This window comes from Sapajus apella, unplaced genomic scaffold (genome assembly GCF_009761245.1).
Source record: "Sapajus apella isolate SASKATOON/1434 unplaced genomic scaffold, GSC_monkey_1.0 scaffold82, whole genome shotgun sequence".
NCBI classification, from domain to species: Eukaryota; Metazoa; Chordata; class Mammalia; order Primates; family Cebidae; genus Sapajus; species Sapajus apella.
The window spans coordinates 1944094-1968251 of NW_022437022.1; positions in this window are offsets into that span (position 1 = coordinate 1944094).

Sequence of the window (24158 nt, forward strand, 5' to 3'; positions counted from 1 at the left end):
GAAAGAAAGAAAGAAAGAAGGGGGGGAGAGAGAGAGAGAGAGAAAGAGAGAGAAAGAAAGAAAAAAAGGGAGGGAGGGAGGGAGGGAGGAAAAATCTCCTTTATGTGAGCCACACTAGTCTGCTGTGATTATCCAGATAACAGAGTTCTTTGCTCCCCAGAGACTTGACATTTGCTCTTCTCTGTCCAAGAGTACTGCTCCCATCACTCCTCTTGCAGTGTTCCCCCATCCTCCCGCCCGCCAATTTTACAGAACGTGCTTCATCCCTTTCTAGCACTTACTTATCATTAGCAAAGTGGTCTAGCTTCTGTCCTTTCCCCTCAAATGTCAGCTCCATGAGGGCAGTAATTCTTTCTTTTTGGTTCACACTTATGTTTCTTGTACCCAATTAACATGTTATCTATTGTGCTAAACACATTTGGTATAAAACTCATTGAACAATAGGTTAATAAATGAATGGATGAACTAATGAACCCTCTGACCTCAAGCAGCCATATGCTGTGTGCCAAATGCCCTTTGATCCCTGCTAAATAACTCTGCTGTCATTCGCTGAATGCTCACTCTCCTCCATTCCGTCATTTCAACTTGAGCTGATTTTTAACGCACAGACTCCCTCTCATCTATTCTCTTTGCCCCTGTCCTCATCACTTTAGACTAAGGTCATCTTCCCTTTCCTCTGAGTCATGGTATATCACCTTGTACTATTTATGAGAAGATAACTTTTTATGAAAATACACTTTATTCTTTCAGCTGGATTATGAGCCTTGAGGACAAAAGCCACGTTTAATATCTTTTTAATTTCCTAGAGCTCTTTGGCACTGTGATGGTGGACTGATAGATTTGAAAAGGAAGACTGCCTGAGTTCACTTCCATCCAGATGAAACAACTTGCCTGAGATGAGTACCTGTGGCTTTCCTAATCTGTATATATTTTTCTTTGTGATTTCCTTGTACTGTGATGGGAAAGAGGGATACTTTAACATAACAGATGATGTGCGGGTGTGAGAAATATAGGCTAACCTGGTGTGTAAGAATGAGGTGTCAGCAATCCCGAGGGTTCCATCTTCGGAGAAACCATTTCTCTTTTCTTTCTAATCTCATGAGTGAAGTTGAAAGCTACTTACCCAAGAAAATCAGTGAAGGGCAGTCAGGTAAGGAAGGAACATGTTTCCAAGTTTGAAGCAGAAGAGCTTCTTGAGTGGGGGCTCAGGACATCACAGAACAGCCTGGTCTCCACACAGGGCTTCAGTGTTGTTTCTGTGGACATGGCAATGGTGCTGCCCAGTGAGTTTGTTCAGGATGTCACAATCATGTCATGATGTGGTCAGGGTGAGGATGTAGTCCTAATCAGTTCAGTGCCGCTCAGTGTTGGAGAAAAAAGTTTTGAAATGAATCCAAATGGCTTTGTGGCTTAGCTGTGATTCAACTAGGATGAATGGCAGAAACCCCTTGTTACAGCTCAAGTGCTCGGGAGTCTGTGAGGCCTAATCAAGTCATTCTTGAACAAAGTATGAAAGGCCAGTGCTGAGAATCGAGGATTAAAATGTAACACAAAACAGAGACATTTTGGATGAGTTAGAAATTGAGGTACAAGGTCAGAAACCATGGTTTTAAAAAGGCAACTGGATTTCATCCAATATGAACCAGCTGGGCTAAAGCCTCTCAAACTAGAGGTGGAAGCAAATGTGAAGACAGAAGTCAGAAGACAGGACAAGACAAACAAGAGTGTGAGAGAAGAAATTCCCCAGCCTTCCTGCTTCTCTCTAAGAGAAGAGAGGCTGAAGGAATTTGTCTGTTACCATGCTATCCCCCCAAAACATTTACTTACTGAGAAAAATTCAGTCTATTCATTTGATCAATACTTTATTGAGCAGCAAGTGTGTGCCAGGCATAGTACTTGTCATGTGAGATTCATCAGTGAACAGAATGGAGACAGAATGCTGTCCTCCAGGAGTTTATATCCTAAAGGAGGTCGTAGGGGCTTAAAGACACAAAGCAATGAAAACATAATATATCTAGATTATAGTATGTTAAAAGACAATGAATGCTATGAAAAAAATACATAGACAGTAGGGAGGTCAAATGGAATTTCTATTTCTAGGTCCTTAAGGAATTGCCACCCTGTCTTCCACAATGGTTGAACTAATTTACACTCCCACCAACAGTGTAAAAGTGTTCCTATTTCTCCACATCCTCTCCAGCATCTGTTGTCTCCAGGTTTTTTAATGATCACCATTCTAACTGGCGTGAGATGGTATCTCAATGTAGTTTTGATTTGCACTTCTCTAATGACCAGTGATGATGAGCATCTTTTTATATGCTTGTTGGCCTCATGTATGGCTTCTATTGTAAAGTGTCTGTTCATATCCTTCTCCCACTTTTGAATGGGCTTGTTTGGTGTTTTTTTTGTAGATCTGTTTTAGGTCTTTGTAAATTCTGGATATCAGCCCTTTGTCAAGTGGGTAGACTGCAAAATTTTTTTCCCATTCTGTTGGTTGCCAATTCACTCTAATGACTGTTTCTTTTGCCGTGCAGAAGCTGTGGAGTTTGATTAGGTCCCATTTGTCTATTTTGGCTTTTGTTGCCAATGCTTTTGGTGTTTTGATCATAAAGTCCTTGCCTACTCCTATGTCCTGAATGGTTTTGCCTAGATTTTCTTCTAGGATTTTTATGGTGTTAGGTCTTATGTTTAAGTCTTTAATCCATCTGGAGTTAATTTTAGTGTAAGGCATCAGGAAGGGGCCCAGTTTCTGCTTTCTGCACATGGCTAGCCAGTTTTCCCAACACCATTTATTAAACAGGGAATCCTTTCCCCATTGCTTGTTTTTTTCAGGTTTGTCAAAGATTGGATGGTTGTAGATATGTTGTGTTGCCTCCGAGGACTCTGTTCTGTTCCATTGGTCTATATCTCTGTTTTGGTACCAGTACCATGCTGTTTTGATTACTGTAGCCTTGTAGTATAGTTTGAAGTCCAGTAGTGTGATGGCTTCTGCTTTGTTCTTTTTGCTTAGAATTGACTTGGCTATGCGGGTTCTCTTTTGGTTCCATATGAAGTTTTTTCCAGTTCTATGAAGAAGGTCATTGGTAGCTTGATGGGAATAGCATTGAATCTGTAAATTGCTTTGGGCAGTATGGCCATTTTCACGATATTGATTCTTCCTAACCATTAACATGGAATGTTTCTCCATCTGTTTCTGTCCTCTCTTATTTCGTTGAGCAGAGGATTATAAATCGTTCTACTATAAGGACACATGCACACGAATGTTCACTGGAGCACTGTTTACAATAGCAAAGACCTGGAGCCAACCCAAATGCCCATCGATGATAGGCTGGACAGGGAAAATGTGGTACATATACACAATGGAATATTATGCAGACATCAAAAATGATGAGTTCGTGTCCTTTGTAGGGACATGGATGAACCTGGAAACCATCATTCTCAGCAAACTGACACAAGAGCAGAAAATCAAACACCATATGTTCTCACTCATAGGCAGGTGTTGAACAATGAGAACACATGGACACAGGGAGGGGAGCACTACATACTGGGGTCTGTTGGGGGGAAATGGCAGAGGGGTTGGGGGAGTGGGGAGGTGGGGAGAGATAGCATGGGGAGAAATGCCAGATATAGGTGATAGGGAGGAAAGCAGCAAATCACACTGCCATGTGTGTACCTATGCAACAATCTTGCATGTTCTTCGCATGTACCCTAAAACCTAAAATGCAATAAACAACAACAACAACAACAACAAAGAGTAGGGAGGGATGGTTTGGATGCAGAAATTAGAGAGAGGAGGGACTTGTAATGAACCACTCATTGAAATGTGCATGTGGACCTATTATATTTTTCTCATGATTTTCCCTTTTCAGGGTGTCAACTACTTTGGGATAGAACATGGGCTAACAAAACACTGTCGTGATTGTTGGTCTTCATCTAACCCAGACCAGCTTGTTTTTCACGCAGAAAAATGTCTGTGACCTAAATGCATACGATGACACTATGAGTGGATCAAAAGAAAGTGTAAAAACTGTGGCCTAGGTGGCAAAAGCCATTTTCAGTGGCATTAGTAGCAGGTCACATATACTATTGGTTCTCAGGGTTCGCTTCCCTGGTGGGAACATTGTAAAGTTGACCTGGTGGTTATAGGTCCCTGTGGACTTGAGTGTGAAGGAGGAATATCTGTGACTCTCAACCTCATTTTTATAACCAGAAGGGACATTTAATTTGAGTTATGTTTATTGTCCGCTGTCATTAATCACTTAAAGGACTGTTTCCAAATGGATTGTTAAACAAACTGAGTCTGTGTTTTATCAGTGGAGCCAGAGCGTTGTGACACAAGGACTCTGATGGGCATGATGGGAACAAGATCATGGTTTGGAACAGGTGGGTAGAAAAGAGATCTGGTTAACTCCAGAGCTAAGGACCATGGCCAGACGTGCACATGCTCACATCATGACCGTGCGAAACTAGAAATGTGGAGGTGAAATAGACTCTAAAGGGCAGCCTGTGGCTCTCCCTGATGTACGCTGGATGGTATATTTTCAGAGGCCTGTGTCTTTGGGATATTATCCATGTCATTGCTATTGCCTGACACATTACCTGAGTGGAAACATTAGTTTCTGTGGAATAAGTCTGATATTACAGGCAGGTGAAGAGGCTCATGAGATCATGATAATATACTGACAGGCAGTCACCTCAACATTTGGGATGGAACAGTAAGTCAGGAATAGAAGCTGGATGGGCCCTGAGCAGGGTCTTTGGCCTGGCATGGTCCTGCCTTAGACCTGCATAGCGTCTTGGTCTAGCTGTAACAGAACACCACAGACTAGGTGCCTGTAAACATCAGATATTTAATCCTCACAGTTCTGGAGCCTGGGAAGTCCAAGATCAAGGTGCTGGCAGGTTTGGACTTCAGCCGGACACACTTCCTGGTTCTTAGATGTTCCTCTTTTGGCTATGTCCTCACATGGTGGACAGGGGCAAGGAAGTGCTCTAGGGTCTCTGAGGGCACTGATTCCATTCATGAGGACTCCACCCTCACCACCTCATCACCACCCAAGGCCTCACCTCCTATGCCATCAACCTTGGGGGTGAGAATTTCAACATAGGAATTTGGGGCAGCTGTAAACAATGGGTCCATTGCCAAGGTGAAGTAGTAGTTAAGGTGGTAACAGAGGTGGTAACAGTAATTACGGTGGTAACAGAGGGCAGCTGTAAACAATGGGTCCATTGCAAAGATGAAGCTCTGAGCCAGTGGTACCAAAGGCTGAGTAGGGGAGACGTCTCTCTAGGAAAGACACAGCTCCTGGGCTGTTTCCCTTCCCATTTGCTCCGTTTGTCCCATAACCCCTGACATAGTTAATTTTATGTCAACTTGACTGAGCCACAGGGTGCCTTGACATTGGGTCAGGTATTATTCTGGGTGTGTCTGTTTTGGACCAGATGAACATTGGAACCCATAGACTGAGTGAAGCAGATGGCCCTTCCCAATGGCACTGGGCCTCAGTCATCAGTCAAAGGCCTGAATGGATCAAAAAGACTGACCTCCCATGAGACACAGGGAATTATTCCTCCTGCCTGCCTTGAGTGGGGACATTGGCTCTTCCTGACTTCAGACTATATTGACATGGGACCCCTGGGTCCCCAACTTGCCAACTGCAGGTAGAAGGACATGTCAGCCTCCCTAAGTGTGGAGCCAATTTTTTACAGTAATCCTCTTTCCATCTATCCTAGGGATTCTGTTTCTCTGGAGAACCCTGGCAAATACAACATCCCTATTATTTCATCTTTTTGTAACATATTTAAACTTTAAGTTTGCTATTGCATGAAGAAGTATGTGGGTAAAATTTTGTGTAATTGGGGGATTATAATAAGCCAGTCAGCTTTCAGTCAATAGTGTCCACTAGAGAAAGAAAAACCCTCAGGTGGGCTGGAGGAACTATCTTGGTCTTGTATCAGGAAGGGATGCCTGTAAACGGGAAAGGCATGGCAGCAGGGAAAGGTGAGAACTCTGAATACGAGGAAAACAGCCCAAGATTTTCCGAATAAAGTTGGTCAAATATACTCATATAGCTTAAAGAAATGACTTCTCAGGTGCGGAGGCTCACCCCTGTAATCCCAGCAGTTTGGGAGGCTGAGGTGGGCAGATCACCTGAGGTCGGGAGTTGGAGACCAGCCTGGAGAAACTCCATCTCTACTAAAAATGCAAAATTGGCCAGGCTTGGTGGCACATTCCTGTAATCCCAGCTACTCGGGAGGCTGAGACAGGAGAATCACTTAAACCCGAGAGGCGGATGTTGCAGTAAGCTGAGATCACACCATTGCACTCCAGCCTGGACAACAAGAGCAAAACTCCAACTAAAATAAAAGAAATGAGTTGTGCATTTGAACAGATACTGTGTGTGTTGCACTGCTGCAGATACAGCTAGAGAAAGGGAGAGTTAGAAGAAAGCTTCGAATTTCAGACTCAGCCTCTCAGAGTGAAGCTGCCCCCCTTAAATACAAGTCCTGTGTGGCCCCATCATCTCACCACAGCCAGAGCCACAGCAGTGCCTGCCACCCCTGTAGCCTCTGTTCCTCCCCTTTTCACCCATGTTAGGAGCCTCTCCAAGGTCAGGGCCCCAGCTTTGCACTCCGTATTCCACTAACAGTCTCTTGAGCTACTGATTTATTCCTCTCTGCAGAATTATTCCTAACAGGATGCAAACATGTTCTAACATTGCCCTTGAGAAGCCCCATTTCTTACCTCAAGTGCCCTTCCAGCTAAAACTCTAATCGTCTCTTCCTAGTCATAGCAAGACCTTTCTAGAGAACTGCCTGTGTTTTTATCTTCAGTTGTTCACCTCTGATTCACTGTGCAGCCCAATCTGATACAGTGGCATTTCTCAGCGTGCCACTGAAACAGCTTCTGTGAGGACACTATGGCCATGTGGCCAGAGCCTGTGGTCACTCCTCATCACTGCACAGTTGATAGTTCAGTCATGTCTGACGCGGTGGACAACTTCTTTCATCTAGAGCAGCAGTTCTTGAATGAGTATGATTTTGCCCCCCTGGGGTGCCTTGGCCATGCCTGAAGGCATTTTTCGTTGTCCCTCATGGTGAAGGGAGAACTCCTGCATCTGACGTGTAGAGGCCAGGGAGTCCCCACGACAAAGTCCTCTCTGGCTCAGTGTGTCAGAGGTGCCACTGTTTCCTTTCATTTGCAGCTGCCTGATGAGGTCACAGGGTCTGCCTCGGTCCCATGTGCTGGCCTGTCTTCTAGATAACCCCTGGATATTTGGTTTTTATAAGGCTTGGTCTGTACGTCATTCTCTATCTGCATTCTCTCCATAGGTCAGTGAATACATTTTCATGTTTTAAAATATGAGTATGCTGATGACTCTAGTTCTAAACACCCTGATGACCTCTAGATGCATATGTCTATTTGCTTACTTGGTATTGCTATTTGAATAAGAGACATCAGGAACTTAATATGTACAAAATAGAGGTGGGATTGCTCCACTAAACCCACAGCTCCTTCTCTGCTTTCCCACTTCCTAGTGAATTGAACTACAATTTGCCTGGTACATAAAGCTCTAGGTATCCTCCTGGATTCCTCTCTTTCCAGAGTGTCCTACAGTGAATACATCATCCAATCCTGTGAGTCCATTTATAAAGTATTTCCTGCTCTATTTATAAAATATTTCCTTTAATTGAATTTTCTCCAGCTCCGTGTCTGCTCATCCAAGACACCATCAAATAAACATTGCCTGTATCATTGCAGTTGCTTTGGGCTCATCTTTCTGCTTCTGCTCTGGCCCTTTTGCAACCTACTCCCATATAGCATCCCTAAGTAATATTTCAAAATTGTGAATCACACGAATGTACAGTCGCTTCCACTGCACTCACAAAAAAGACTTCCATCTCCTTCCTGGGCCTGCGGCCCTTAATGGTCAGGCCCCTGCCTGTCTCTCTCACAGTGGTCACCAGGCGTCAGAACCACGGTACTGATGTCAGGAATGGCCCCAAATATTGCCCGTTCTGGATTCATGGCTCTGCAATGTGATCTTGAAGCTCCTCCCATGAAGAGATGACGTCTATCTGTCTACCCCATGGATCGGCTTGACGCTGTGACTAACTCTCACTCAAGGAATGCAGCAGAGGCGATATGGTGTCACTTCTGAGTCCAGGAAACATGAGGCCAAGTGTGCTTCTGCTAGCCCTTCTGGGTCACTATCCAGCCCCCATAGTGCCGCCCACTGGAGGATGAGAGACTGTGTGGAGGAGAGGGGAGCTGCCATAGCCAAGGCCATACAAGACCCAGTAGCTGATCACTAGTATACCAGTGAGCCCAGAGAGGGCCAGAAGAGCAGCCCATCCACACCTGCCCAAATTGCTGACTCTCAGAAGTGCCAGCCAGTCAATATTTGCTGTTTTAAAATACTTAAATAATAACTTATTATATAGCATATCTCCTGGCCTGTCCCAGGCCCAGAAGCCTATAGTGAGGAAGAAGGTGTGGTGTGCTTTTATCTTTTTGCTATGAGTTGGGAGAGGAGAAGAGCCCTGGGAATGTCAAGGTCTGGGTTGACTGGTGCCCTTGAAATCTGGCATTGATGCGCTGGTGTTTGGGACTTGTAGGCTGCACCTGTGGTCCTTTCAAGACAGCCCGTCCCTTTGCTGCACCTCGAGGTGATGCCTCCTCTCATCTGCATCTTGGGGTACACTTCACATGGACCCTTTCTGTGGATGTCACCTTTCCCAGGAAGGCTGTGGTTTGGGATAAACTCTTTATGACAGTTCATGGGCTACTTTCCATGGTGACCATGCTGGCCCACGTGGGGCACTTGGCCAGCCACTGTCAAGGAATGCATCTTTCCTTGCTTTTCATCACAGATATCTCCATCCACCTGTTGCCTTTACATATTTTCTCATTAGGGTCAGGGTCTCAGTTTACATGTCTTTTAAATGTTATGGGATCAAGGCTATGCTCTCCTTAGGAGAAATACAACCTTAGACTGGGTGGGGGCAGAGGACACGGTACTCTTAAAAATGCTCTCCAAGAAAACCTTCACCATCAGAGTTTTTCCTCCCTTCTTGATCAGTCTCCTGAATGCAGGCTAAGAAGAGCTCTAGATTTTTTATCTTGTCCCTGCCCTGTTTGCCATGGCTTGTGTTTCTCTTCAGAACACAGGAGGGATGCTTGGGACCCGTTGTCCTCATTAGAAATTCTCACTAAGAAGACCGGATTTAACACGTTTAACATCACAGTTTCTTAAAAGGCAACTTACATCTGATCACTGAGCAAACCAGTGTTAGGAGAGGGTAAGAGGGTCGCCTGAACGTGTCGGGGTTAGCCAGGGTACCATGGCGGGAATCAGGAGGCTCTCAAGATATGGGAAGGACTGGGCTGAATGCTGGAGGGTGCAAGATGGGGAATGCCCATAGCAGGGCACAAACACATGCCCAGAATAAATCCAATTAGCCTAATGCTCATGACAGTGATCTACGATGTTGTTACTCTTATTTTATAGATGAAACAGAGGTTTAAACTGTTTGTTATTTTTACTCTTTTCTAGGCAAAAGAGATGGCACGTATTTTGACTGATAACATTGATCAAAATATTATCACCCAGTAAATGTATATTTTATTTTCTGTATTCAATTTGATAAATAATTTTAGTGACTGTTTTGTTAATTATTTGCACTCTAATGAGTAGAACAATTAATTTTAACATCCCCTATGTTACTTACTTTAACTTTCATGATTCATTTCACACAGAAATCTCATTTACCTGGTGATGGGTAAACAGCATCAGTATTGAAAGAAATTGACTGTTCTACTTTATGCCCATCCCAATATATTCAAAAGGGTTCCCAGTCTGGGCCATTAAAAATAATTCATGAGAACATCCAAATGTGCTCCCTGTTTTCCCCAGTCCTCTCCCTAAATCCTTCTCAAGTGACCTCACACTTATTGACTCCCCATCTTTTATACAAATGTGTTACCATGTATTTATCTGTGGTATTTTGGCTCTCTGAGCAAATATTCACTCAGGATGAGGCAAAAACACTCAGTGTGAGATCCCAAGGGAAACCAATCATGCACCCTTTATCTGACTGCACACAGAGAATGTAGGAACAGTTGTCAAGTGCTTTTAGTCTATGTAGAGATAAGAGATTTCCCTCTCACCTTCCAATTTATCATTGCCCATTGGAATGTTTATCCAGTGTCAGGAAAACAACCTCAGGCATTCATTTTCTACTTTAATAGCCTGACAGTTACAGGTGGCCAAATGGCTTTTATTTTTTCAGATAGCCCCATTGTCATTATTTTAACTGTCTGTTGATTAGATATTACTTGGTGTAACAGCCTGGACTGGGTTTTTAAAATATATGACATGACACAATCAGAGTTGAGGTTTTAGATGATTTGGACTGACTGGTGTTGGATTCTACCCTGCTCAATCAGATTGTGCCTTTTCCTGGCGGCAGGAACATGCATACATTACAGTCACAAGATCAGCCTTTCATATCAGAACTAATGGGATGCAGAGTTTAAACAAAAAATAATCCCAGCAACGCTGTCAGCATTCATATCAGAGCAGCAGCTGGGTGAAATGCTGCCTCCCTTCTCTCTCCAAACCTGTCTACATGTAAGATGTCAAAGGGTCACAGTTGCTTACAGCTGTGACTCCCTGAGATCTTTCATCAGGATAACCAGCTTCGAGGTGATGCCATCTGTCTTCATTTATCTCTGCGGAATGTCCAGTTTAGAAAAATGAAATGTCTGTCTGAGTTAAGATTTTTGGATAGTCAAAGCCAAGCTGAAATCTCTGTCAATTAATTTTCCCCCCATGTTACAGCATAAACTACTTTAATACAGTAAACAGCAAATGTAGACAACACAATGAAAACACAGAAAACGCTTTGCTTTAGAAATAAGACAGAAATAAATTATTCTGATGGCAATTATTCATATTTCCTGTGTGTATGACTTGCAAAAAAAGCAGCCTCTGTGTCCTGATGAACTGCGCATTGTCTGAGGGCTGCAGTTATGAAGATCAGCCTGCAGTGTCAACAGTACAGTACAGCTGTCTGCTAGGAGTTTTCCTCAAGGTGAGGAAGCCAAGAGTACATTCTAAAATTGAAATGGCATCAGGAATATTAGGTCCACAAAATATAATTACTTGAACTGAAAACTGACCTGGTCACAAGAACAAATGCACCATGTGATATAACAGCATTTTAGGAGGTCTCTAAAAGAATTTGCTTTCCTATGTGCTTACTCAGGCAGCTGTGATATTCACCAGCTACAGGGCCCTCCTCACCTGGAGCTGTTTTTATTGCAGATAATAATTCTGACTCAATTTCTTTATATCCACTGTTTGAGACACATATTAAAAAGTTTCTTATAGCCACCACCAATATGAAGCAAATGCAAAACCTTAAAAAAGAATTCGACCATTGCAGGGTCAAAGAATGTTTAAAGAAGCATATATCAGGCAGTCATTTTAACAGTGTTTTTCTCTGCCTTTTTCTATTCCTAGGTTTTTTTTCTTCTTGCTACTGGACCAGCCCAAAGGAAGCAGAATATAAATGTGACTTATGACAGCAGGAGGCTGCACTGTTGCTGTGATTGCAAGCATTGCTGCTATTTATTGTAATGACGTGTTATATAATACATGAACATATTATAGCATATGAGCCATCATTATCAAAAGGTATCTGAACACAAAGTATAACCTAGTCATCATTTTGGAAAGCAAAGCAATCCTTGAAGGTCCCTAAAGGGTGAGACAGAGGATGAGTAAGGAGTGAAAAGAAGGATGAGGTTCACAAGATTTCATGTCTGTGGAAGGAGGCCAGATTGAAGAGGACAGGCGTAGTGAGTGACTGCTCCACTGCAGGTGCCTGAGAAGGGAGCAGGAAAGTGCAGCTACCTCTGTTCAAACACAGTCTTCCTATTTCTCAGTTTTTACTGAGGACAACCCTGGATAAAGACAGCATATTCTAAAAGAATCAAATGATGTATTTAGAGGAGATTCGATTAAACTAAAAAGTGTTTATTTCTCTTATGCTACATTTGTTTTACAGTCTAGATGTATGATCATAAACATCCTAAAAAACACTATATAAAAATACTCAGTTTTTAGAATCTATAAATTGTATTCTTTTCCAAAATTACTTTTAATGTCTGTCTTATTTCCAGCCAGTTCATCACCACCAATCGACATGATACTTTAAATAATAAAAATAAAGCTTGTTCTAGGACAGCAATACGTATCTACTCTGTTTTTGACCTGAGATGATCTACTTAATACACAAGAAAAAAATTCATATTTTATCAAAGGCTATTGCATTAACAATATGTGGATCTTCCTCTACAAACAGAGGTCGTCTGACCATCTGGATTTTAATGTTTTTGTCTTTTTCATGGGACACTGAAATAATGATTAAGCAGTTCTTCAGTTGAAAAACATTTGTTATGTACCTCCTATAGGCCAGACACTGTATCAGATACTGAGAATATAAAGAAAATGGATGATAGAGACCTACTTTCAAGAGATAATCAATTAATGTTCATTACTGATGATAATATCGTTTATCCATCTCATGTAAAACTAGTAGAAATAGCAATCTAAAATCTGTCATTGTTTTACTTTCCACTCTAGAGTGGTGATATGGTTTGGCTCTGTCCCCACCCAAATCTCATCTTGAATTCCCAAGATGTTGTGGGATGCATCCAGTGGGAGGTAATTTAATCATTGGGCATGCCTTTCCTGTGCTGTTCTCATGACAGTGAATAAGTCTCACGAGATCTGATGGTTATATAAAAACAGGCATTTCCCTGCACAAGCTCTCCTCTCTTGTCTGCCTGCTGCCATGTGAGATGTGCCTTTTACCTTCTGCCGTGATTGTGAGGGCTCCCCAGCCACGTGGAACTTCCAGTCCAATAAATCTCTTTCTTTTGTAAATTGCCCAGTCTCAGATATGTCTTTATCAGCACTGTGAAAATGGACTAATACAAGTGGTTATTTTATTTTGACCATTTTGAGATCACATGGTCTTTCCATTCATTCATTTATTCATTCATGTATTCATTCAGCAACTGTTTGATACTTTTGGACCCAGTGTATTTGGGCAATGTGGATAAAATATGAATAAGAAAAAGGCCCTCTTTAAGGTGTCACCTGTCATCTGGTTTTCAAAGGAGGAGGGAGGCTGCATTTCAAAATAAATGGGAAATAAACTAAATTTTCAAGGGAAAATTTAAAAATGGGATTATAATTGGTGGTGCTCCACAGAGGAATGATAACAAAAAATATCCCCTTCTCATTTTTGTCCCTGTTTCTCAAATCTTTCTTTTCCTTATGTGATAGCTGGGCTAGAGAGGTTTTAGATCAAGAGAAATATTTAAGACTTTTTATTTCTTTAAGTCCCCTCCTCCCTGTTGTTAACATTGCCCCCTTTTTACCAAATCTGTGTAATGTTTTACTTTTGTCCAGTGCTTTTCACATGTGCATTTTTATGGGGGAATCAGCAGGTGTTCTGGGGCCTGCATGAGGTGGGGAGCTCACACGCAATTTATGAGGAACAAAGGCCAAAATCTGGACAGTGAAGAGTGAGCAAAATTCTTTGCATTTTATTTCTATGTCTGTATGTAAATATCTGTATCAAACTACGTGCCTACACCCATGCCTATCCATTTCTCTGTCTCTGTTTCTGTTTTTCATTCTCTCTGGAGGAACAATCAGCATGAGGGTGGTCAGAGAGTAGAAGGCTCCTTTTATTTTTTGTAATCTAAATTTTAGAGAGTATAAAAATAAGCAACACATATAACTTTTCCTATAGTTATACTGAGCTATAATCCATATATCATGCAACTCACTCAAAGTGTACAATGAAACATTTTTAGTGTATTCGTGAGTTCTATAACCACCACTGCAATCTAATTTTAGACCATTTTCATTGCCACCCACCCAAAGCCCTATGCTCATTAGCACTCGCTCCCCTAAACCCTACTCCCTAGCCTTTGGCACACATTTTCCCTCTCTATGGATCTACTTACTGTTTCTATTTCACATAAATGGAATCATCTGGTATGTGATCTTTTGTGACAGGCTTTGTTCAGGTAGCATAATGTGTTCAGGGTTCACCCAGGTTATAGTATGGATCAGTGCTTCATGCCTTTTTTTTTTTGCCAAATAATATTCCATTGCATACATATTACCACTTAGAATTATTTCCACTTTTTGGATATTACAATTAATACTGCTATGAACATTTATGTGCACATTTCTGTGTAGACATATGTTTATTTCTCTCAGTTATATATTTGGGGGTGGAATAGTTGGTACTATGATTTAAACTTGTTCCCCAAAAAGCACATGTTGGAAACTTAATACCCCATGCAACAGTGTTGGGCAGTGGGGTCGAAGGGGAAGTGTTTGGGTCTTGAGTGCTCAGCCCTCATTCATGGATGAATGTGGGTTATAAAAAGAGCTTGTGGCTGTGACTTTGATCTTTTGCCCTTTCTTGCTTTCTCGTCTTCCAGCATGTGATGATATATGTAGCCAACAAGATCTCTGCCCGAGCTGGCACCTTGATGTTGGAATTGCTAGCTTCCAGAACTGTAAGCAAATGAATTGTTCATTTCTATGCAGGTATCTGCTGAGATATTGATTTTAGTTATATTGAATTCATATTGCATCCTGGGGAGAACTGTTCACTTAACAGTGTTGATGCTTCCAACCCATTAATATGGAATATTTCTTCTGTACTTAGATCTTCAATTACTCTTATCAGTGTTATATAGTTTTTAGTGTATAGGTCCTACATATATTTTCATAAATTTGTCTCTAAGTATTTCATGTTTTGGGATTTATTGTAAATGCCATTTTTTTCAAACTGGAATTTCCTGTTTATTAGTGAAATACAGAAATATATTTGATTTTTATAGATAGACTTTCTTTCTTGAGATCTTGCTGAACACAATAAGGCAGGAAAAAGAAATTAAATCATATAGATTGTGAAGAAATGAAAAAAGCTGTTTATTTGCAGGTAATATGAAAATGTACATGAAAAATACTAAGAAGCATGTGTTAATTTTTAATTAAAAATAACCTTGTTGCCTACAGCAGTGATTACCAGACATGGTCCTAGGCCAATTGCATCAAAAACTTCAGATGACCATTAAAAAACGCTCTCTCCTGTACTATCTTAGGAGAGTCTTACTTAAAATGCAGAAGAAAAGAGCTTGTCATTTTTATTTTTGAAAAGTTACTTAGGTTGTGTTGATACAGCTGTTTACTTATGCTTATTTATGGCATTCAGGGGTGGGGATCCTGAACATTCTGGGACAATTGCCCAAGTTTCTCTGTAGGGTGCATGGCAGGTTTATTTCATGATGGTTGAAAAGGGAATTTTGTGGGAAGAGATTTAGAGGGAAGCAGTTAGTTCGGTGGAGGACATGCTGTGTTGTACTGCCTGTGAATACCAGGCACAAGTTACTTATCGGCATCTGAGCTGGAGAAAGATATGTCAACTCATACATCTTGGACATGAAGTGAGGAGAGTGTTTACCTTGTGCAATGATGATTTCACTACAAAAACAAAGATTCTGTGTTTGCTTTTTTAGTGAAAATCATCACTCTTAGATGTCATGCTTTTGTTGTGTGCCTGAGCACTTAGAAAATGGTTCTTCACTGGATCATTGGTCAGGGTAGAGATGCTTTAGAAGGCAAATTCAGTATCTATTTAGTTTTTATTTCACCTTGTCACTAAAAACATTTCGAGTACCTGTCAAGGATAGATAATTTTTGAGAATATTAAGTGATTTGATGAAAAATACTAAGGAAGAGGAAGAAGAGGAAGAACAGGAGAAGAAAGAAATGGCAAGAGGAAGAAAATAGGAAAAAATTACAGACAAAAAAAAGTGAAAATATGTATTTATTTAGGCCCAACTAAATTTTATGAGTGAGTTTCAAGACATTCTGGCAGCTTATGTAACAAATTCCCATTCTCTTTATATACATACATATATATATATATATATATATATATATGTGCATATTATTTATAATTGAAATTGATCTGAAGCTAATATCAGGTAAAAATTTACTCCAGATATTTTCATAAAAATATATTCTACATAATGCAATGAACAAAATTCTCAACACTATTTTTATGATAGCAACAGAGTTTTGTTACAAGGAATATTTCTCTTCCACTTCTGAAGCTTCCTTCCATGTGGAGGACACTTTATCACAGAAACATTCCTGGTCTCCCCATGCCCTTAGTTGCCTTGCAATTTGGTGGAAGGCAGAACTTGACATGGAAGGTACAGTTTCCTCCTTGGGAGTGAGCAGCCTGCTGGACACGCTCCTTCCTTTACTCCTTTAAGTTGCTAGCCCTTACAAAGGAACTCCTATTGCAACAAAAAATAATGGGAAAGGCTTCCAGGTCATTCCTGCCTGTGGCTGGTTGGGTTCATCTCTGGATTCTGTGAATTAGTCTTAGTAATTCTATGGCTTGAAGAGTCTTTAATATGATTTTCTCAGTTAAAAGATGGTATGTTGGATTTTCAACTATTTGCTTATTTCTCAGTTGGCTCAGATCTCGCACTGGGAATAGGTGTCTACTTACTAGACCCCTAGAAGTGCAATAGTTTCCACCAAGTTGTTTACTTTAAAAAAATAATCAATAGAAGCTTATGTCATAGAAAGAATTCTGTATGAGTAATTCTATGGTGAAAAGGCTTGATATTGGTACCCAGAATTTTGCTGGATTTTTGCAGTCTAGGAATATGTTTTAGAATATCTAGGAGAGAGTAGTTGGCTCACATGGCTTTCAGTTCACTCTGTTTGCTAGAAAATAATAAGAGCCACTTGTTTGAGAATCAGGAAACCTTCATTGCTGTTTTACCTCTGCTACTTGATTAATAATTATTAGGTAAAAAACATCTTGGACACTCACACTTCCTCTTCTCTAAGACTCTTACCAGACCTGCAGATTAGCATGCTAACCAGGCAGCTTGTCCTGTGCCATGCCCTAAAGATTCTGGACCACATTGTCTGGTGAGCAACCTTTGAATCTGGACTGTATCCAGATTCATGAGGTGAGGTATTTTTCACTTAAGAACCCATAATTCTCTGAACTTTCCAACTGACAGATGATAGTTTCCATTTCACATTTCATCTTTTTTCTTTTTTGAGACAGGGTCTTGCTCCGTCGCCCAGGCTGGAGTGCAGCGGTGTGCTCTCAGCTCACTGCAACCTCCACCTCCCGGGTTCAAGAGATTCTCCCGCCTCAGCCTCCCCAGTAGCTAGAACTACAGGCATGCACCACCACACCCGGCTAATTTTTGTATTTTTGGTAGAGACAGGGTTTTGCCTGTTGGTCAGGCTGGTCTTAAACTCCTGACCTCAGGTGATCTACCTGCCTCAGCCTCCCAAAGTGCTGGGATTACATGTGTGAGACACTGCACCCGGCCCATTTCATCTTTTTGTGTCACCAACCACAACATTCCCAACATCATCTTCACATGTACGTCTTTATACAAAAGACTTTCTGAATTGCATGGTGATGGTGGACCTATAGAGGCTGAACACAGCAGAGCATGGCATCGTGTTCCTATTATTACCCTTCATTTGAAGACTCCAGATGACGCACAGCCAAGAGGCCCGTCCAATTTACTTGGTGCTGGGAGTGACATGCAACCCATGGTTTTAGCAGCTGGTTGACAGATCCAGGTTGCTGCGAACATGACCTCCCTTTGTTTGCTTCAGGTCACTCATTACTCATCTGTGTGCGTTGCTCCATAAAGGAATAAAATCAGTCTATTTCGAGGAGCCTGAGGCATTTCAATGGAGCTTTGACAATGTGCCTTATCAGCCAACTGCTCCTGGACACAAATAAGGAATCTGTTAGACAAAGTGTCTTGTCAATCTGCAGTTTGCAAAGTTGCATAGATAGGATTTTTGATGTAATGCCACAGAGCAGCCCCACCAATGCTTTGTCAATGTGCAGTGCTAATAGGAAGAGTCTGTTTTAATATTAGTAATGTCAGAGTGGGCCGAGCTTATTTCTGGGCCAGTGAGGCAGATCTTAGGGAAACGGCAGGGCATGAAGTAGGGAGCACTAACAAGTGGGAGAAAAGGGGATTCACTGCTGTTTTTCTTCCGTAAATGGTCCAGGGATATATTATCCATCATTTGTCGGCTCTCAGACCTGTCCGTAGAAACCATTAGAACCACACGTTTTAGAGAGCAAATTGACTGACAGCACTGCCAAAATGAGGAAGATGGTTTTCAGTGATGTAAAGTGAGTTTTCTAAGACAACAAAGTTAGTTGATAATAGGTCCAAAAAAACAGTATCATTTACATTAGGAAAACAGTAAGTACATGTAGTAAGTCCTCGCTTAATGTTGTCATAGGTTCTTGGAACTGCAACTTTAGGCAAAACTACATAGAACAAACCAATTTACCGTAGGCTAATTTTTATCATCAAGAATAAAATTTCTACAGCATATTTCTGGGTACAAAACCTCACCAATCTTCTAATTAAAACCTCAAACACTTCCAATGTTAGACATTAAGAAAGACTGATAAAAATAAGGAAGAAACGTATTTACCTCATTTTCTGTGAAGCAGTGAGTGACAGCGGTTGAAGTGGTGGTGGGTTAAATTAAATAATTCAATGTTTGTAAAATAAAATTTATAAGAAGCACCTCCCAGCACCACACAAGTCAAAAACTAACAATCACAAACATGTCAGGATCACCACACGACCATTTATTGCCATGCCTTTGTATGATTATCACACACTTTACCAATTTTCATTGACAGTAGTTTGCCTTCATTCACTCACTCATCCATTCCTTTTCCAACCCGCTTATTCCAATTCAGGGTCATAGGTGGCCAGAACTTATCCCAGAGGCAAAGATCCACCCACCCCCATCCCCATCCCACCCCGACTGGGACCACGTAGATATGCCAGTTCACCTAAAGGGCACATCTTTGGGATGTGGAAGGAAACCAGAATACCTGGAGAAAATCACAGGCAGACCTGGGGAGAATGAATCCCCTCCATACAGTGGCCCCAGCCAAGAAGCGACTTCTTTTATCATCAAGGGTATAGCAAAAGGAGGTTGAAGAGATGACATTATTTGAGGACCTACTGTATATGATTTTTCCTTTCCATTTCCAACTTTCTCTGTGAATATATTATTTTTGCATTTCTTAGCTATCATGTCCTAAGTAAATACTGTCCGATGGTTTCCTAATTCATACGTTACATGCATTACCGTCTTCATTTCCCTACCAGCTCACCAAAGCTGATAATCATGTCACCAACTCAGTGAGTTTCTGAAATGAAGCAGAGATTGGTGGCATGAGTATGGCAAAATTTGGTTGACTTGAAGCCACAGGGACTCAAAGACGCAGAGAGCCCTAAGATATGAAGGAGTAGGCGCGGTTTATTCAATCGTTGCATTTCTAAAAGGATCCTGGGATTATCCACTTTTAAATAAAGAACATTAGAATAAACAACTGTGTAACATACAGACTGAGATTGCTTTGTATAGCAAACAGCACAGTGGCGACAGAGTCAGCATCTCACAAGTTTTTTTTTTAGTAGCTTTAAAATACAGCTGACACTAGAACAACACGGGTTTGAACTGCACGGCCGCACGTACATGCAGAGTGTCTTGTGCCCCTGCCACTCCTGACAGGGCAAGACCAGCTCTTCCTCTTCAGCCTACTCAGCGTGAGGACGATGGGGTTAAAGACCTCCATGACGATCCACCTTCACGTCATGAACCGCAAATACATTTTCTCTTCCTTATGACTTTAAAAACCTGTTCTTTACTCTAGTTCACTTTATTGTAAGAATATAGTATAAAATACATGTAACATGCAAAATATGTATTAATTTACTGTTTATGTTACAGGGAAGGCTTCCAGTCAACAGTAGGCTGTTAATAGTTGAGTTTTGGAGGAGTCGAAACTTACACTGAATTTTTGACAGCGTGGGAGAGGTCGGCACCCCTAACTCCACACTGTTCAAGAGTCGACTGTAGTCAGTATGTGCTGAGGTCTGAAATAGTATAGACCCTACAAATTACAGGCACTTTCTGAAGATGAAGTTGTTAGTCACCGTAGAAAACAAAGGGGCCTAGAAAAACACATTCTTGCTGTTTTTTTTTTTATTCCTCCTAAAAAGGATATGATGCTGGTGATTCTAATATACCTCATCACACTTTGAGAAGAAAACTCTATCATCTGTATATAAAATAACTTTTGTTTCTCATCCAGGCATAAAAATGAAAAATTCTTAATAATCACGTGTTCATTGTATTCATTCCATAAAAGCACCATCTTTGCTACACCTTTTGCTAGCTTAGATTTTATATATTTATAATGTTAAAAACTGATAAAATGTTGTGTCTGTAAACATTAGTATTGAATATAAAAGCCTCCAAAAATGTTACCGTTTTGTGAAAATTAATCCTTGTCAGATTAGTCTGATCTCTTTCCTGTAACAGAATGAACATTCTGGCCAGCTAGAATGACAAGGGTTTTAATGCACGCTGACCTACATAGATTTTATTATTAGAACATTCATATGGCATCATGTAGGAGCAACAGTGAATGAGAAGCAGGCACACAGACCCTAGCGGGACAAGCGGCCCCAAACGGGTCACATCGGGGTGACTCTAGCTGTGGCAGGCCAACACTGCCACGTCTTATTGCACAGGGTTAATTTTAAGCATTTTGGCTAGGTTTTATTTTGTTTTATATTCTTGAGAGGGAGAAGGAAAGTTAGCTCTTGACCGAAGACTTAATCCTGGTTTTAATTCATCCCCAATTCTCCAATCTTGGCTTATGAGTTTAGTTTTCACAGAAGAGAATACCAAAGATAGGAATAAGCTTAACTAATAACTTTAGTGAGATGCAGCCCCCTGGGAGAAGGCTCTTAACTAGTAGTTTCTACACAAGAGAAATAAGCTACAGTAAGTATAACAGTTCTCCTTAAGTCTTAAGTCTAGTTCCATATCATCCTCAATCTAGGAATTACTGTTTCCGGAATTATATTTAGGTAGCAGAATTTCAGTCTTTGTAATTCTGTTCTGGTGTGCTTAAGTAAAACCTGTTCAAATGCTGGGTTGTTTTGAAAAGCAAGGCATCCTATTTATGGAAACATAAATATAAATAAAAATTTAATATAGCAATTCAATATATGTTGCCAGGTAATCTTAGACGTCTGCAGAATACCAACTGTTAATATTGCTTAATGCTTTAGCCCCCAGAACTCTTGGATTTGAAAGGGAAAAATGAGTTGAGGAGATCAAAATGGCAAAGTTAGTTGGGCAAATGCCACATGACGTGGGGTGTGATGAAGCCTGGTATATGAGGTGTCATTGCTCCAAAACCTAGGAGCTGAAGACAGTGCCCTTGAATTATTTCACACGCTTTGTGAGAGTGGGGTTCGGGGCATAGCTGGGCACTTCTGGCTCCGTTTCTCATGAGCAGACAAGCTGTTGGCTGAGACTCTAGTCACCCAAAGACCTGATGGGGCTGGAAGATTCGGGGCTACTGGCAGAAGTCACAGTTCCTTACCATGTGGGCCTCTCCATGGGGCTGGGGCTGCTCATCACCTGGCATCTGGGCTCCCCTAGAATCAGTGATCTGAGAAAAGGGGTGTGTGTGTGTGCGCATGCGTGTGTGTGTGTGTCTGAGAGAGGGAGAGAGAGAGACAGAGAGAGAGAGAAAGAGAGAGAAGATGGGAGCACAATGTCTTCTATAACCTAATTTCAGAAGTGACACACCATTACTTCTGCCAGCCACAATGGGTGGGGTCATTGAGCCTGTCTTGGAGCTCCCATGACTGCAAGGGGACTGAACAGAGTTAAGGAGCTTTCTAGTCCTCTGACTATTTGATGTATAGATTTATCTAAAAAATGAGGCCCATTCTGCTTTCCTTTTTGACTTCGTTAAATAAATGTAAGAAATGTTTTAACAAGATTCTCTTTTGGAATGAAAGTGAATGACAAAAATACCTTCTGATATTCATAATGATGGAAAATAGTTTTGTAAACTTGTACCTTTTTGTCTATGGCCCTTAGAGTCTACAGAATGGGAAGTGCTGGGGCTTGGTAAACTATGGATACATTCCTCTAAGCTGGAGGCTACGACTGGAACACCTGTGCACATTCAGCACAGGAGACCAGAATCCTAGACATGCCTCAGCCCATGCTCCCCATGCAGTGGCAAAGCCACTGAATCCTGGTGACACAGGTGGTGGATCACAGCAAGTGGAGATGTCCAGTAAGGTGTAGACAGAAAGAATTCTGAAGTCCAGAATATTTACAAGTAAGTCAAGGGGAAAATGGATCCAAGTCTTACTTCTCAGTAAATAATCCTGGCCTGTGTGACTGAGTCTGGGAGGGAATTATAGAAGCGGTTCCCTCTGTTGTTCTCCCACAGCATCTTTCCACCAGCTCACGTATTCAGGCTTTGGCTGGAATCTTCACACAGAGCAGGCGCCTGCCTTCTGTCAGGCCATGGATACAGGGCAATTGCATCTAATGAGATGGAGGCCCATTGTAGGATAAGATTAGTGATTACATAAGATTATGTTCTGTCCTCAGGCTGTAAGAAGCTTACACAGCAGTGGAGATTTGTGTAAATGTTATTAGCTGCAGCTAATTAGGACTTCTCTAAACCCGAGAAATCTGGATTCCAGAAGCAGAGATGAGAACACTTGGACCAGTTTTCTGAGTCACAAAGCAGCTTACCTTTGCCTGTGGCTGGTGCTTGTTTATATCTTCAAGCAGTAAAGGTTTTAGCTGGGGATATTCCATCTAGCCTGAATAGAGCAGCTGTCTAAAAAGACTTTGACTTACCGACCAGAGACACTGCAGTTTTGACCATTTGACCGTAATTATACAGGTGGAGTCTACCCATTCCAGACCGTTTAAAAAATGTGAAGAGGCCTAATTTCCCCTGAAGAAAAGAAAGCACTTATTGAACATGATACAACCTGCTTTCTAGATTAAGAATGACAGAGGTGTCTCTTTACAGATGTTAGATACGCTTGGGTGCAACTGCTCCTAATAACAATGCGTGAGGCATTGCGTTTCTTCAGTTTCTGCCTGACTGATGCAAGGAAATCATCCCTTCTTGTCCAGTTCAGTCTCTTGCATGTTCTCCTGGTCTTTCCCTCTGCCACCGCATACTTGCTCAATGCACTGAAGCTTCAGGGCCCTTATAGAGTTGAAGAACATCTCTAGCCTTTGGATAGGTGTATATTCAAAATCCCTTAGCTATGCAGTTTCAGTAGCTATTATCTGTCAAGGTGTGTGTATTCTAATTGATATGGTTTGGCTCTGTGTCCCTACCCAAATCTCATCTCAAATTGTATCCCCCTATGTGGATGGAGGGACCTGTAATCCCCACATGTCAAGGGAGGGAGGTGGTGGTTCTATAAGGGACCATTAGATCTCAAGAAAACTCACTGTCATGAGAACAGCATGGGGAAACTATAGTTATTACTTATAAGTGAGAACATGTGGTGTTTGTTTTTCTGTTCCTGCTTTAATTTGCTTAGGTTAATGGCCTCCGGCTGCACCCATGTTGCTACAAAGAACATAGTTTTATTCTTTTTATGGCTGTGTAGTATTCCATGGTGCATAAATATGACATTGTCTTTATCCAGTCCACTGTTGATGGGGATCTTGTTGATCCCACATCTTTGCTGTTATGAATAGTGTGCAGTGAACATGTAAGTGCAGTGTATAAGTGTTCCCTTTTCTCTGCAACCTTGTTGACATCTGTTATTTTTGACTTTTTAATAATAGCCATTCTGACTGTTGTGAGATAGTACTTCATTATGGTTTTGATTTACATTTCTCTAGTGACTAGTGATGTTGGGCAGTTTTTCATATGCTTATTGACTGCATATGCGTTTCTTTTGAGAGATCTATTTATGTTCTTTGCCCATTTTACAAAATGGGATTGTTTGTATTTTGTTCATTGATTTAAGTTTCTTACAGACGTATTTGTTGGATGTATAGTTTGTGAACATTTAATCCTGCTATATAAGTTGTTTGTTTACTTTGTTGCTAGTTACTTCCGTTGTGCAGAAGCTCTTTGGTTTAGGTATCACTTGAAAATGT